Source organism: Arachis hypogaea, chromosome 10 (assembly GCF_003086295.3).
Source record: "Arachis hypogaea cultivar Tifrunner chromosome 10, arahy.Tifrunner.gnm2.J5K5, whole genome shotgun sequence".
Lineage (NCBI taxonomy): Eukaryota > Viridiplantae > Streptophyta > Magnoliopsida > Fabales > Fabaceae > Arachis > Arachis hypogaea.
In genome coordinates, this window is record NC_092045.1 from 4,741,840 (window position 1) to 4,756,907 (window position 15,068).

Consider the following 15,068-nt stretch of genomic DNA (forward strand, 5'->3'; position numbering starts at 1 on the left):
AGCATTAAACACTGTTTGTTGAATTTGATTTTGACTTTTTGCTTGTTTTGTTATGTTGATTTGTTGTTAATAATATTGTTTGAGTTGCTGAGTTAGGTTACTGATTCTGAATGGTTGAGATTTTGTTAATTTTTATATGCTATTGTGAACATGTTTTTTAGTTGTATATTTTTTTCAGTTAAAAATTTAATTTAGCAAGGGGTGTTTATTATGATTTAGACTAAAATTAGAAAAAGTATAAAATGAGGTTTCAAATAGTACATACATGAGACGCAGAAAAACAATGTTACTTACCTAGTTGAAGATCCATATAACTGGCTATTGGTGTAAAAATTAAGGCCTTCAAAAAACAAAAAAACAAAAAAAAAAACAGATTCATAATGTGAAATCAAAATAATTTAATTTGAAACAGTTCAAAGTAGCATATAAATAAATCTTTAGAGAGAAACACAAAAAGAGGAGAACCTGATAGGTGAGTGGTACTTCAGAAATACTTTGTGCTGAACTTGTGTAAACTGATTTTATTGCTTATCAGTAAAGTTTATTTAATTGAAATGACACGTTTATATACCTTTGAGAAGCACAGATTTTTATAACTGATTAGTTCAACAAACATTTGAAATTAAACCGATATTCTCTACTTTTTTGTTAACCTAACAATTTAAGTCCATATAAATTATGCAAGTGGTTCAATTTAATTTTTTAAAGAAACAATAGTTAACTTGTTTAAGTTAATCCCATAACTTCTAATAGATTTGGGACGACAATAAAGGAACATGGATATATTGTATAATAAAAATTTAAGGTGATTTGAAAATACAAAAAAATATTTGAAATGATTAATGTTAAATCCATAGGTCAAATATTGTTGTGATCTCCTCCTAATTCTAAGCATTTTCTATTTTCTCTATACGCCCCAACTTTTCTATGACTCTCAAACTCTCACATAAGCTGCACGTCATTCTCATCAAGTGTTTGCGGATAACATTTCTTGACGTAACCTTATGTGAAAATTAGATATCCTTCAATTGTATCATTGAGCCATGTTGTAAATTTTTCTCCCGGCAAAATTACTAGTTTATGAATTAAATTAACTCTCAATATTAATTCTTTCTGTAAAATATAATTCTAAATGCTTTCATATTGCCTTAATGTTGGGTCCATGACTAGAGGAGCTCAGACAACACGTGAGCAACCACGTGATAGAGCTCCTCCAATTTCATCCTCAGCTAATAGAGCTCCGGCATCCCATATCAATGAGCCATTTCGTGCACCGCAAAGATAACCCTCAAACTCCCACAGAACGCATAGAGACTCGGCATCGCGTGGAAGTGGCTGATCATGAATTAGAGGATGAGGATTACGACCTAGAGGTGGATGAAGTTATGTTGTTTGATGACTACATCAATGACTTGTTTGCTGCCCAAGAAGTCGAAGGTCAGCACAACAATTAGAAACGCAAAGATACAGATTTCTGAAAAGTTACTGTTATCGGTAAACTTTTTTTCCTCCTATTTTCGTAAACAGTTATCTTTAAAGTCCTTTACTTCTATTTTCCTTTTGTGCAATGATTAGATAGTAATTTTGTTTCCCACACACTTCTTAGAGGACGGCGTAAGAAAAATTTCTAGGCTGAGCGTGAAGGAGGCTATAGCACTTTCTTCCAATAAAAAGATAGTACTCCCATTTAACAAAGAGCTGCAACCGATTGGTCAGGCAGTTGGATTATTCAGTGGTTTCTTAGGAAGTTTGGGTGTGGATTATTCCCAGTTCCCCATATATGCAGAGAGTTAGAAGCATGTGAACAAAGTTAAGAAGGAACTTGCATACGACATGATTAAGGTACATCTTTAAGCTTCAACAATTTAAGCAATTTTGGTATTCCATTTTTTTTGTAAGATCTTTTGCATGTGTAAATTATATGGTTGGTAAAATTTTCAAAAATTTCGTTTTTCACATGTTTATTTAAGCACTTCTCATTTATACGTAATTGCGACTGCTTGTACTGGATTTGAGTGTCATACTTATCAATTTAAATTAGCTTGTAATGGTTGTGGAATTTCTTCAAATTATCACTCTTATGCTTGTTAGTTGGTCTTGGTTAATGACAATGTCAACTAATTACAGCAGGTCTTTCACTATGAGGACGATGCCAGAGGAAAAATAAAGCGTGAAATTATGAAGAGGATAAGAAAGAATTGGAAGGATACAAGGCACAACTTGTATCATAAGTGTTACAAAGAAATAAGGACTTATGAGAAAAATCTTGAGCATCGCCCGAAAGGAATAGAAGAAAATGAATGGAAAAAGTTCCTCGACTATCGCCAAAAGGAAGAAACAAAGGTAAGCCTTGGTATTTTTTATTATTTCCACAAAAACATACATGTGTATACATATTACACCCGTTATATTTTATATTCAACATCTCTTTCTCATTTACATTTGTTCTGTTATTTGTTCATAGAAAAAATATAAATAGAATGCTTTAAATCAGAGCAAGCAACTTTACACACATATTGGGGGCTCCAAAACATTGGCAAGAAAAAAAAGACGAAGTGGTAATAAGTAATTATTTGCATTAATATTTTTATTAATCTTCCTGAATATGTTGTTGTTGTTTACATAATTGTGTCGATATCAATGATATACGAGAAAGAGCAAGGAAGGCTCGTTGGTAGAGGAGAGTTGTTTATCATGACTCATAAGAAAAAAATGGCTCGTATATCCAACCCGATGCGCGTGTTGTTAGTGTAAGTCATGTTTGAAAATTTCAAGCAACATAGCTTATTGTATATATCGTGCTACTGTTAACTCATGCCTTTCCAATGTGTTGTATATTTGTAGGAAGCAATTGCGAATGTTGAGAGGTAGGATGAATCCTTTAAGCACCTTTTACAAAATGATTCGCTAGCACAAGTTCTCAGAAAGGAGCACCCAGGACGAGTTTGTGCCCTAAGCGCTGGACCATGTCCCACCCAAGTCTTTGGTAACGCTGCTGGACAACCACTGGGTTCTGCAGAGCCCAATGAAGAGTACGAGAGAAGGATTACAGAATTGACGGCTAAGCTAGAAGAAGAGCAGGTGAAGAGACAATCGATACATGAGGTCTTGGGATATCTAGTCCAACAGCAAGGAGGCATTTTGCCAGCTGAGGTTGCTGCAGAGCTAGCTTTTTTGGGTAGTACACCGGACTCATCACGCGCAAGGCCATCTACATCTGGCAATCATGACCCGCAACAAAAATTTTGAATTTCAATAAGTGTTCTTAGATACTTTTGCATTTAAGTTGGTTTAGTGCTTTTTGCTTATTTTATTCAAGTTAAGCATTCTTACTTTATTTTGGATGATGTTATGACAATCTCATTATATATGTTATGTTTGCATATATTTAATTTGGTTTGTTATGTTATTTGACTATTTTACTTGGTTGCAATTTCTTTAAATTAATTGAAAATAAAAAAATTAAAGTTTAATAAACAGACGTTTTAGCAGCGGTTATCACCCGCCACAAAATGGCTTCGTTTTGAAATCACTAGCATTTAGCGGCGGTTTGCAACCGCCGCAAAATTGGAAATATCATTTTTCACCCTTATACTGTAGTGGGTAATAACCGCCGCGAAACCAATTCAAATTTCGCGGCAGTTATTCCAACGGTTGAAAAAAACCGCCACTAACCATTTGCCCCCGCCCCATCTTCTGGCGTTTAATTAACCGACGCAAAGTGCCAGAATTGTTGTAGTGAATATTATTATGCAATTAATTATTATTATTATTATTATTATTATTATTATTATTATTATTATTATTATTATTATTATTATTATTATTATTATTATTATTATTATTATTATTATTATTATTATTATTATTATTATATTTTGGACAGAGAATTATTATGTCTAACGGAAAAAACGTTGGGGATTGATTTGTACATTAATTTTTTTGGGGACTAAAATGTCCGTTTTTAAAATCTTTGGGGACTGATCTGGGTAATTACTCTGTCGAAAAATGAACTAGGGACTGATTTGTCTGCAGGAGTAAAACATTGGGAATTGATCTGTGTATTAATTTTTTTGGGACTAAAATGTCCGCTTTTAAAATCTTTGGGGAGTGATTTGGTTAATTACTCTCTTAATTGATAATGTCACTTTCTATTGTATATTATTTTCAAAAAAGAAATAATATTAGAGGAGAATTAATCTTTATTATTTTTATTCATAAATTTAGTTATTAATCAATGTTTTTAGTTTAGTGATCCAATAATATATTTCAGTCTTCACTTTTAAATATTATTAACTAAATGAAAATTAAAAATAATAAATTCTAATTGTCATCTAGTATTTTTTTTCAAATTATCTTCAATAAAAAATTTATCTTATCACTGTAAAAAATAAAATAACAAAAATAGATTATAATTTAAAATGTTGACATAAGAGAGAAGTATGTATTTAAGAGTGACAAAATATTTTTTTAATTTTTGAAACATTAATACTTCAATTTAATTTTTAAAAGATATCAATCTAAATCATATTCACTACAAGAAAGTCGTTGGATATTGATGGATTTACTAGCAAATTTATCAAAAAATCTGCCAGTATAAATCTTGTCAGTAATTATTTTTCGGCGAATTTTTTCGTCCGTCGCTAATTACTAGCAGATATAAACTTTTAATTGTAAAATTCTGGAGCTTGTTATTGTCGAATTTTTTTCTCGATAAATCCGATGGTAATCTTATATTTTAATTTTTAAAAAAAAAATTGTTTGAAAATTCAATATATAATTTTAAATATTTAAATTTAATAATTTTTAAACTAACAAAATTTAAAATTTTACAATTTTTTATAATAATTTGTCTATAATTTTTAGTTGAAAGTTCACAAACAAGTTTAAATATCAAAGTATATTAATAAAAAAAGAGAATTCAATTAAGTAGGAAAATCACCAATTAACTAACAACTAACAATTAACTAATTTATCATCCACAACATCAACCATACATTGTCATAAATTAAGGCAATATAATAGCCAAATCAAATACTAATTCATAACCAATAAAAATTTTATTGTCAACTATCATTAATTTTAATGATCTGAGACCATTCTAAGAGTTGAAAAGTAAATAGTTTTTTTTATTTATCCAAAATTCAATCCTGGTTCTTTAATTAAGTTTGATAGAATTTGACCTGTCAAGTTATTATTTTGTAGAAATCTGCAACAGTTAAAAGAGTCCAATAAAAAAATGACAAAGAATAAAAAAGATAAAAGAACTATAGGGACAATAAATTAATAATCAATAAGAAGCAGTAGATAAAATAATGTGCAACATATATATGAGTTACATGAAAGAGAATGAATTACTATATATACTCATTTTTATTATCAAATTCGCCTTCACATTTTTAATAAATCATTTTAATCATGGGAGAAAATAAGATGTGCCAACAAATTCATGATTGTCCTTTTACACCAAACAATACTTAATTTAATGCAACAACAAAACGCTAGTCTAGATTAAGAAAGATGTGCCACATACATATATAATCTGTAATGCATCCTGGATCAATTGCATTACTGAAATATGTTCCATGGACAAACCAAAGAAATAACATAGCAAACCATAAGCATAGTGTGAACTAACCACAACATAAAATTAACATTAAGGCCACTAAAACTCAATAACAAATAACTTGCATCAAATACTCAAGTAACAGTAACAGTAACAGTACTAGTACCATCATTTGTATAACTTTCAGAACAATTATTATTTAAATGTCCAACCACTGAAATAGATAATTTTTTCAATTCAAAATTCTTTAACATTCTACGATGAATGATATCCAAATTACAAAATAGTCGTAGGATGATAAAAAATCATAGAAGGAGCAGTAAAGCATTTATCTAAAAGGAGCAATGAAGTAGCCATAGATAGAAGAACCAGAAAAAGAGGTAGATCTGAATGGTGGTTCACAAAAAGGGTTTAGGGAAAAAAAGGATTAGGGTTTTTTTATTAAAAAATTAAAAACAGAATAGAATAGGGAGAGGGAAGAGGGCAACCTACCTGGACGACGGAGGAGAGACACAGCTCCGGCAACAGAGGAAGCGGCAGTGGGAGAGACAGATAGAGCAACTTTGTTTGATGCAACGAAACATGATATAGGAAACTTGACACAAACTTTTGAGGAAAACGGAGGTGGGCAATATTGGCGGAGGGTGGCCGGAGGGCCAGGGTAGCTCCGATAACAGAGGGAGCGGCAGCAACAACTTTTCCAACGGTAGCGGAAACAGATGGAAGAACTCCGTTTGAGAAACTTGACACAGACTTTAAAGAAAAATTGAGGTGGGTACCGCTGGCGAAGGGTAGTCGGAGGGCTGTCAAAGGATGTTGCAGGAGAGAGTGAAGAGAGAGGAGAATGGGAGAGAGAGAGAGAGAGAGAGAAAAGGGTGTTCTTAAAAATGACGGGAGAGAGCCGCACATTTTGAATTTAGATCGTGTTTACTGTCGAATTTACCAGCGGATAAATCCGACTGTAATGCATTGCATATGACCAAAAAACAGTGTTCTATTAACTGAGACTGGTGGAAAAATCTATTTAATAAAAATATAATTTTATATTTTAAAATATTATAAATTCATTTTAAAAATAGACCAGCTAAACATATTTTTATTATTTTCAATATTTAAAAATAAGGTATCTTTTAAAAAAAATTTAAATGTAAAAAATTGAAAATAAAAATTATTTTTTAAAAATAAAAATAAAAAACAAAATCTAAACCTATTCTTAACAACCCCTTCTCTCTTTTTGTAAAACATCCAAGCTCATTATTGTTTAATTAGGAAGATTCAATATGATCATTCCTTATCCATTCTAATATTCTAATAGAAGTCATTTCGCCTAGGACAGCAGAAAACTGGCCGCTGCTCTATTTTGTAAGCGTTTCATTTTGCAGGAGTCAACGGGCAGATATAAAAAGATGATTTCAATCTCCAATTTGCAGGCACCAAATGATGTGCAATTCCATTTCGTATGTAAATAAATAATCATTTTATTTTATTTATTTATATAAAAAAGCAAAAACCACACCTTGGTCCTCGAGCATCAGGGTTTTCTACTGATGAGATGTCAGACATGGGTAAAACACTGAAACTGGTAAAAACTATACTAAAGTTGAAGGTCCAAGTTGAAAAAATGTTCAACTGGGAACAAAAAATACATATGCATAGAAACCGCGAGACCCCTGCCGTGGTTTCTAGCCATTTTGTATATCAACATAAACCGTTCTAGGGGTGTAGCGGTTTATGCACGTTTGCAATTCACACATAAATCGCGATACCCTTACCACGTATTATGTGCAGTTTGGCTTCGAACGTAATCTGCGAGACCCTATAGCAGTTTATATTCATTTGTAAACCGTGAGACTCCTGTCGCGATTTACATAATTTATGGAAAAAAATATCCATTTTGCAAAATGTGTATTCTGGTAATTAAATTTGGAGGCCAGAATATTATTTTGAACACCAATCACAAATATAAAGTAGTAGACTTGTATTTTTCTAAGAATTTTTAGAGGAGGGCCGGTGAAACCAAAATTTGCACTAACATTGGACGTATTATTGATATTTAATTACTTCTCTTTTGTTGACATGGATTACAGCGAGAGAGTTGAGAAGTATGAAATATGGATATTTCGCTGAGTTGCTGTGTCTGTATGTTAGATATATTTTATATATGACATTCATTAACACTCGTTTGATATGTGTGTCTACTGTGTCCAACCGTATTTTAATAAAAAATAAAAAATTCTTTTCCGAATACGCTTGGACACACCTAAATATATTACGTGTTAGTGTGTCCAGTCTTATTCTTAACATATATTTTTAAAATAAATTTTGATATGGTATATATTATTATTTATTAAAATAAATAAATATTTTAAATACTTGATATAATTAGAATAAGACATTAAAAATAATTAAAAATTTTAATTTATATTTTAATATCAATAAAATATCAAAACATCATTACGATTTATCTAAAAAATACTTTATATTTCATATGTATGTGTGTTCCTATATCATGTAAAATTTTAAAATTTATGTATCGACATATTCTGTATCGTGTCATGTTCCATATCTGTATCAGTGTCCGTACATCATAAGTTGAGAATGATATGTAAGTAAAATAACTATTATTATAAACCTAGTAATCTTTATGGAGTAAAACAAATAATTAAAAGCGGAAAAATAAAATTTATTGGAACACTACATACTTTAAACTCAGAGTAGTACGTATTCCAATAATAAATTTTATGTTTTCAGATATGATACTATTAGTTACAAAATTTTTTATGGTTTAATCATGTACGAGGATCTCAACCAAACGTGACTTGTTTATTATAACATTGAATTAGTTAGTTGAGCAAGCTGTAAAGGTCTTTGTATTGTTTTCAAGTTCTTTTTTAATTATACTAGTTATATATTAAAATTTATTATATATTATTAATTTTATAATTAAAATATGTGACGTATCATTTTTTTATTGTAATTAAAATCATATTTTTTTAAAAAAATTAAAAAATTTTCTCCTTTTCCTTACTGATTTTATCTCCAAACATACTACATATCATTTTCTCATTGTAATCAAAATCAAATCTTTTTCTCTAAAATTAAAGAATTCTTCTCTTCTCCTTACAAATTTTACAACCAAAATATGCTACATGTCACTTTCTCATTACAATTAAATCAAATATTTTTCTTCAAAATTAAGGAATTCTTCCATCCTTCCTACTAATTTTACAATCAAAATGTGCCACATGTCACTCCTTCATTACAATTGAAATCAGATATTTCCCTCCAAAATTAAAGAGTTATCCACTCTTTTTCTCTTCATTTTTCTATCTCTCTTATTCGATTAACCATTCTATATCTTTTATATATCATTATCAATGACTAATTACGAATTTAACAATTAAATATTCTTTAATTGCATTAAAATTAAAATTAAAATATTAAAATTGAAATTGAAATATACCTATATTATGCATCATATATTACTATCTAATTTAATAATCAAATGTGTCATATGACACTCTCTTATTAAAATTGAGAGAAAATATTTTCCTCCAAAATTAATAAACTCCCTTCCTAAATTCTTTCATCCACCTCTCTCCATTTTTCTATTTCTCTCTACCATTTTCACTCTATATATAATTTATATTTTATATAAGTAATTTGACAAATCAAAATATATCATCCAATATTTTTTTATTACAACTAAAATAAAATTTTTTCATCTAAAATTAACAAACTCTCACTCTCATTCTTCATCTTTATCTTTCTCTCTCTTTTCTCTCATTCTTTATTTTTCTACTTTTCTGTTCCACAGAAAATCAAATTAACAAAATAATATAATTTAAATAAAAAATATTATTATTATTATATACATATTTTTTATTTTTTATTTAGTTTTAAAATTTTACCACTTATCTTTTTAATTTATATTTTTATTTCTCTTCTTTCAAATATTTATTACATATAATTTGGAGAGAATACTAATGTTATAATTAAAAGTTAGAATCAAGATTCAATTGTTTAAAAAAAAATTAATTTTGAGTTAATTTTATAACTATCAATATAATTTTTATGCTAATATCTAATTACATTTTTATATACATAAAGAAAAATATTATTTTTAAATAACAAATATAAAAATGAATTATTTTTATTTGTACAACAGATTTAATACCTAATTAAATGTAAAAGTATACATGTTAAATTGTTTCAAATTTTAGATAACGAATATTAAAATTAATTATTAATAAAAAATTAAATTTTTTCATATAAAAATAATACCTAAAAATCTTATTATTTGATTTTTTTATTTACAGAGACCTTGGTCTTCTTAGCCGAAGACTTTTGTCAATTTACGACTTTTTTTTGTAAAAGTAGTTTGATTCTATAAATCTTTTGTGCCATGTATAATCTATACTATTAGGATAAAGTAGACCGTAATTTTAAAAAAATTATATTTTCATAACGTTATTACGGATAAAAATACTAGTTAACCACTAAAATTAAAATATAAAATATATATTGAAAATGAAGAATTAAGCAATATATATATTAAAATATAAAATACATATTAAAAATAAGTCAAACAATATATATATTAGTAATTAATGTTAGTGATTGATTTTAATATACAAAATATATTTTTATTTTTTTTTCAGATCCTAATAAGAAAGCTTTTCATTAATTTAGTATTTGGCAGTATTAATTATAGTTTTTTGTAAGCTTCAGTTAGCTGTTCAATATATAATTATATATAGTTTATTTCATTATTTTTTAATGAAAAAATTAAATAAGTATATAGTTACATATATATTCGGCCAAAAGTTTATTATTGAAAATTTGAAATAGCTATTTGAACTGAAAGCAGGAAACCTAGAAAGTTACGAGCTTACATTATTGGGTGATTATTGTTTGGTGAGAATTCATACAATAAATGAAGATATATAATTTATTAATATATATTATTAAAATAGATGAATTTAGATTTTTTAAATTTTAAATTTTATTTAAAAAAATATAATTTTTTATTATTTATTTTATAAATAGGATAAAAAAATATAAAAAAATAATTAAAAATAAAAATTATATTTTATTTTTTAAAATAAAAATTTAAAATTTAAGGAATCTAAATTCATATATTGGCATGAAAAATCATATATATATTCATATAACTAATAAGTAATAACATTAGTAATATTAGTTTATTAAACACATCTGCTATAGAAAGATTATATCTCATCACCATCTTCAAAATAGATACTATACTTGATCCTAGATGCCGGGACTCGTAAAGTCTAAAGAAACTAATAAGGAGTCATGACTCTTGCAAATTCTAAGGGGTCTCACCACTGACAATCGTATAGTAAATGGTCAAAATTAGTTTTCGAAAAAGCATTTTTTATAAAATTAATTTTTAAAAAAAATTTTTGATTTAAATTTGTTTTTTAAAAAATTTTAAATTAATTATTTTAATCTTTCTGTCACTTTTATTATTAATAGTATCAAAATTTTTTGAGACAATAAAGAGTGTAGAAAAAAAATTGACCGACAATTTTAAACATAACTCTTGAATTAAAAGAATTCGATAACATAAAAAACAATACAATATTTTAAAATAAATTCAAGCTAGTCAAAAAATTTGGCCAAGACTCACATGCTAACCGTCACACCTGAGCAGGTGTCCGTGCAGGCCAAACTTAATGTAGCGCACGACGTGGATGACGGTATGTTAAGTAATACTACAACACACACCTAATAATTTTATTTGGCGACTAACACGATAAATTTATAAAATTAAATTAAATCAACTCTAAATTGAGTGATTCTAATACCTCAAATTCTCTCCTCAATTAGATTTTAATTTAATCTAATTTCATAAATTTATCATGTCAATTAAAACTTTTATGTGTGTTATAATATCACTCAATGTGCTACATTAATAAATTTTGATACGATCAATATAAAAAATAACAAAAAAAACTATTATAATTAATTTAAAATCTTTAAAAAATAAATTTAATTAATTTTTTTAAAAAAACTAATTTATAAAACGAATAATCTTTCATTACGAATTTCATCATTTATCCAAATATTATACATTCATATGATCCAACTAGCTAATTTAAAATTGGCCATAACACAAGCCTAACATCTTATATTAACTTGATAAAGTCAGAACATTCATATTACTAATGGATCTTTGTATTTATATATATTAAATATAGTAATCTCATCAGATTCTTAGGTTTTAACTTTAGAGATATAATTGAATCAAAATATATCCAAAAAGAGTAGGAGTGGATTGAATTTTCGATATATAGTTGGGTAAGATTTTACCTGTAAAATTAAAGATTTAAATCATAAAATATTTTTTTGAAAGAAGCTATTTCAAATACCAGTTAAATTTTTCCATCGACTTGTATATAACCTTTAATCACCGAAAGGTAATATAAATTATTTTTTATTAAGTAATTAGTTTAATTTGATATATTTAAAAATTTAATTAAAAATATGATGCTGAAGTGCTAGACTACTAAAAATGTTGAATTACTGACTAAAAGTACTAACTAATGTAAATTAAAATTGTTGGTACTTGAAATATTGTTTAGATAAATGTTGTTAAATAAAATTCTTTAATAATAGGTTTACAACTTTTGTATATAGACTATATTGCTGAAGAGATTTATTTTAAATGCTGAATAGTTTTACTAACACTTAATATAATTTAGTAATAACATTAATTGATACTTTTTAAAATGTCACTAAACTTCATTTACGCAAAAGCTAACTATGTATTTATTTATTTATTTATATTGGTTGATACATCTATATATAATTAAATTTATCGTTATAATATCTTATTGATATTCAAATTATGTGATAGTTTAATGTAATAAGCTTCCATCTCCATAAATTATTTTTAAATTAAACATATCTAATAGAAATAACATACATAAATTTTATATTTAAATTTTATTTGTTGGTCAATAGTATAATAAAAAATTAAACTTATAAAACAGGAGATACTACGTAGTATACTAGGTTTCTAGGTGCATATGTAGTACCAATACTAACTGGATTGCAATTTTTATAACAAAAATACAATAATAAATAAAAAATTAATTATTAAATCAGTTATTATATATTTATATATATTATGTTATAAACTTTGAATATATATTTTATACTAAATTATTTTTTTATGTGTATTATTTAACTTTTTTTTTTTTTTGAGGGAGAAGGATAGCGTGGTTGTTTTTCTTAAAGATAGATTTTCTTCATTGGATGAGATACACATACATGGATTGGTCTCCCATTTTTTGTTTGGATTATCATACGAGTCGAATATTGTGCATGCTAGGCTTACCAAGTGTATCAAGAAAAAATGGACTTAGAGGCAAAAAATAAAATGAACCTCTTTAATTATTCAATTATTTCTAATGTTTAAGATAGCCCACAACGAGAGTTAAACTCTAAAATGGCCTCTAAAATTGGCGTTGTGCATTAAAATCGTCTTTGAGATTTTAATTGTACTAATTACGTTCCTAAAATTGATAACAGTGCACCATATTAGTCCATAGCCTATTTTTCATTAACGACGTGATGACATGACTTGATGACGTGAACTGAAAATAACACGTATCACTCCATGATTTGGCCACGTGTAATAATATGATGATGTAGTGTCATTTGGCCACGTATAATAATATGATGATGTAGTGACCAATGACACGTGGCATGCTAATGTGGATGGTTGTGCCACGTGTCACAATGTTATTTGGACATGTGTCCGTTTGTGCCACGTGTCATCCATTATGTCATCATTGTAGATGCACTAAATTAGTCCCTTACTTTGCATTAAGTGACTCAGTTTAGTCCTTGAAATTGAATGTCGTGCACCAAACTAGTCATTTCACTAGTTTTTTTCTCATTTTTTCTATAAATTTAAAATTCTCAATATTTTTGAATGCATTCATTTTAATTCTATTTTTTCACATGCTAATCAAATAAAAGTGCTTTTATAAAAAAAATTTTCTCTTGCGAATACCCTAACCGTCGACTTAGAGTTGACGTGAAGCCGTGAAGGCATTTCAAGCACCTTCACTACCATCTTCGACCTCTTTTAGTGCTTTTATAAAATATTTTTCTCTTGTGGATATTCCTAACCGCCGTTTTAGAGTTGACGTGAAGGCATTTCAAGCTTCCCTCATTACCGTCTTCGACCTCTTTTGTCTAGACTGCAGAGGTCGGAGATGCATGGTAGTGACGGTGATTGAAGTGCCTTCAATCTAACTCATTTACACATAACGAAAACGTCTATTTCATAAGAACAAAAACGATGTTTATTTTAATTATTGATTTCTTGTTAAAGCACATGTTTTTTGATGAAAAAAATGTGTCTAATCAATCATATAATTATTTTTTTATAATAACATACTTATATATTACAAAATTTACTAATATTAAATTATTAAAAAAATTATATAATTTAAACTAAAATCTTAAAACTTTTTATGAAAACACTTGTATTTAAACGATATATGAAAAAATAGAAATGAAATTAGTGCATCCAAGATATTGAAAATTTTAAATTTAAAAAAATGAGAAAAAATTGGTGAAGTGAATAGTTTGATCAAGACATTCAATTTCAGGGACTAAAATGAATCACTTAATGCAAAGTGAGGGACTGATTTGGTGCATCTACAATGATGACATAATGTGTAACACCCTAACTATTAAAAGTCACACTTCCGGCTGCGCCACTCTGATAGCTCGGGTATTACAACGACTCTTAAAATATTTAGTACTAAAATATGAGCCTATTTAAAACTGAAATCGAATATTCAAAACATACATCCATACGTTGCAATATAGATTACAATATTTACAAATATATATATATATATATATATATATATATATATATATATATATATATATACACAAACTTCACATATAAAAACTTCTATCCCTTTTGCAAAAATGGCTAAAAATAAAGGAAAGGGAACAATAATACCTAAGATAATACAAAATAATATCAAATAAACAGAAAATGAATATAACTCTTCTAAAGTTTCGTCGTCCATATCCTGAAAAGGGAAAAACCTGTAGGGGAGTGAGAACATCGTCCTTGAAAGGGTTCTCACTATAGGGTCACAAAATTGCTATAATAAAATACGAAAATAAGACCGTTTTTAAAGTACAGTGATTAATAACTGTCTTATGCACCTTTTCAAAACCAAAGATTTAATATTCAAAATTCGAAAGTCTTTTTGAAAGGGAAAAATGTTAATTTCTCATAAATCCAAAAGTATTTTTAAATGTTTTTTCTAGACAGCATGAATGACCAAACTGTTCCAAGCATAGGTTCATTAAATCTATGCTGAACCAGTTTAATTTTTCATACTTTTCTAAACCAAAAACTCAAATCAAACACGGTCTTTGACCCATCTCGTAATCAACTACGGCTCTAGGCCCAAACAAATCAATCCACAGATAA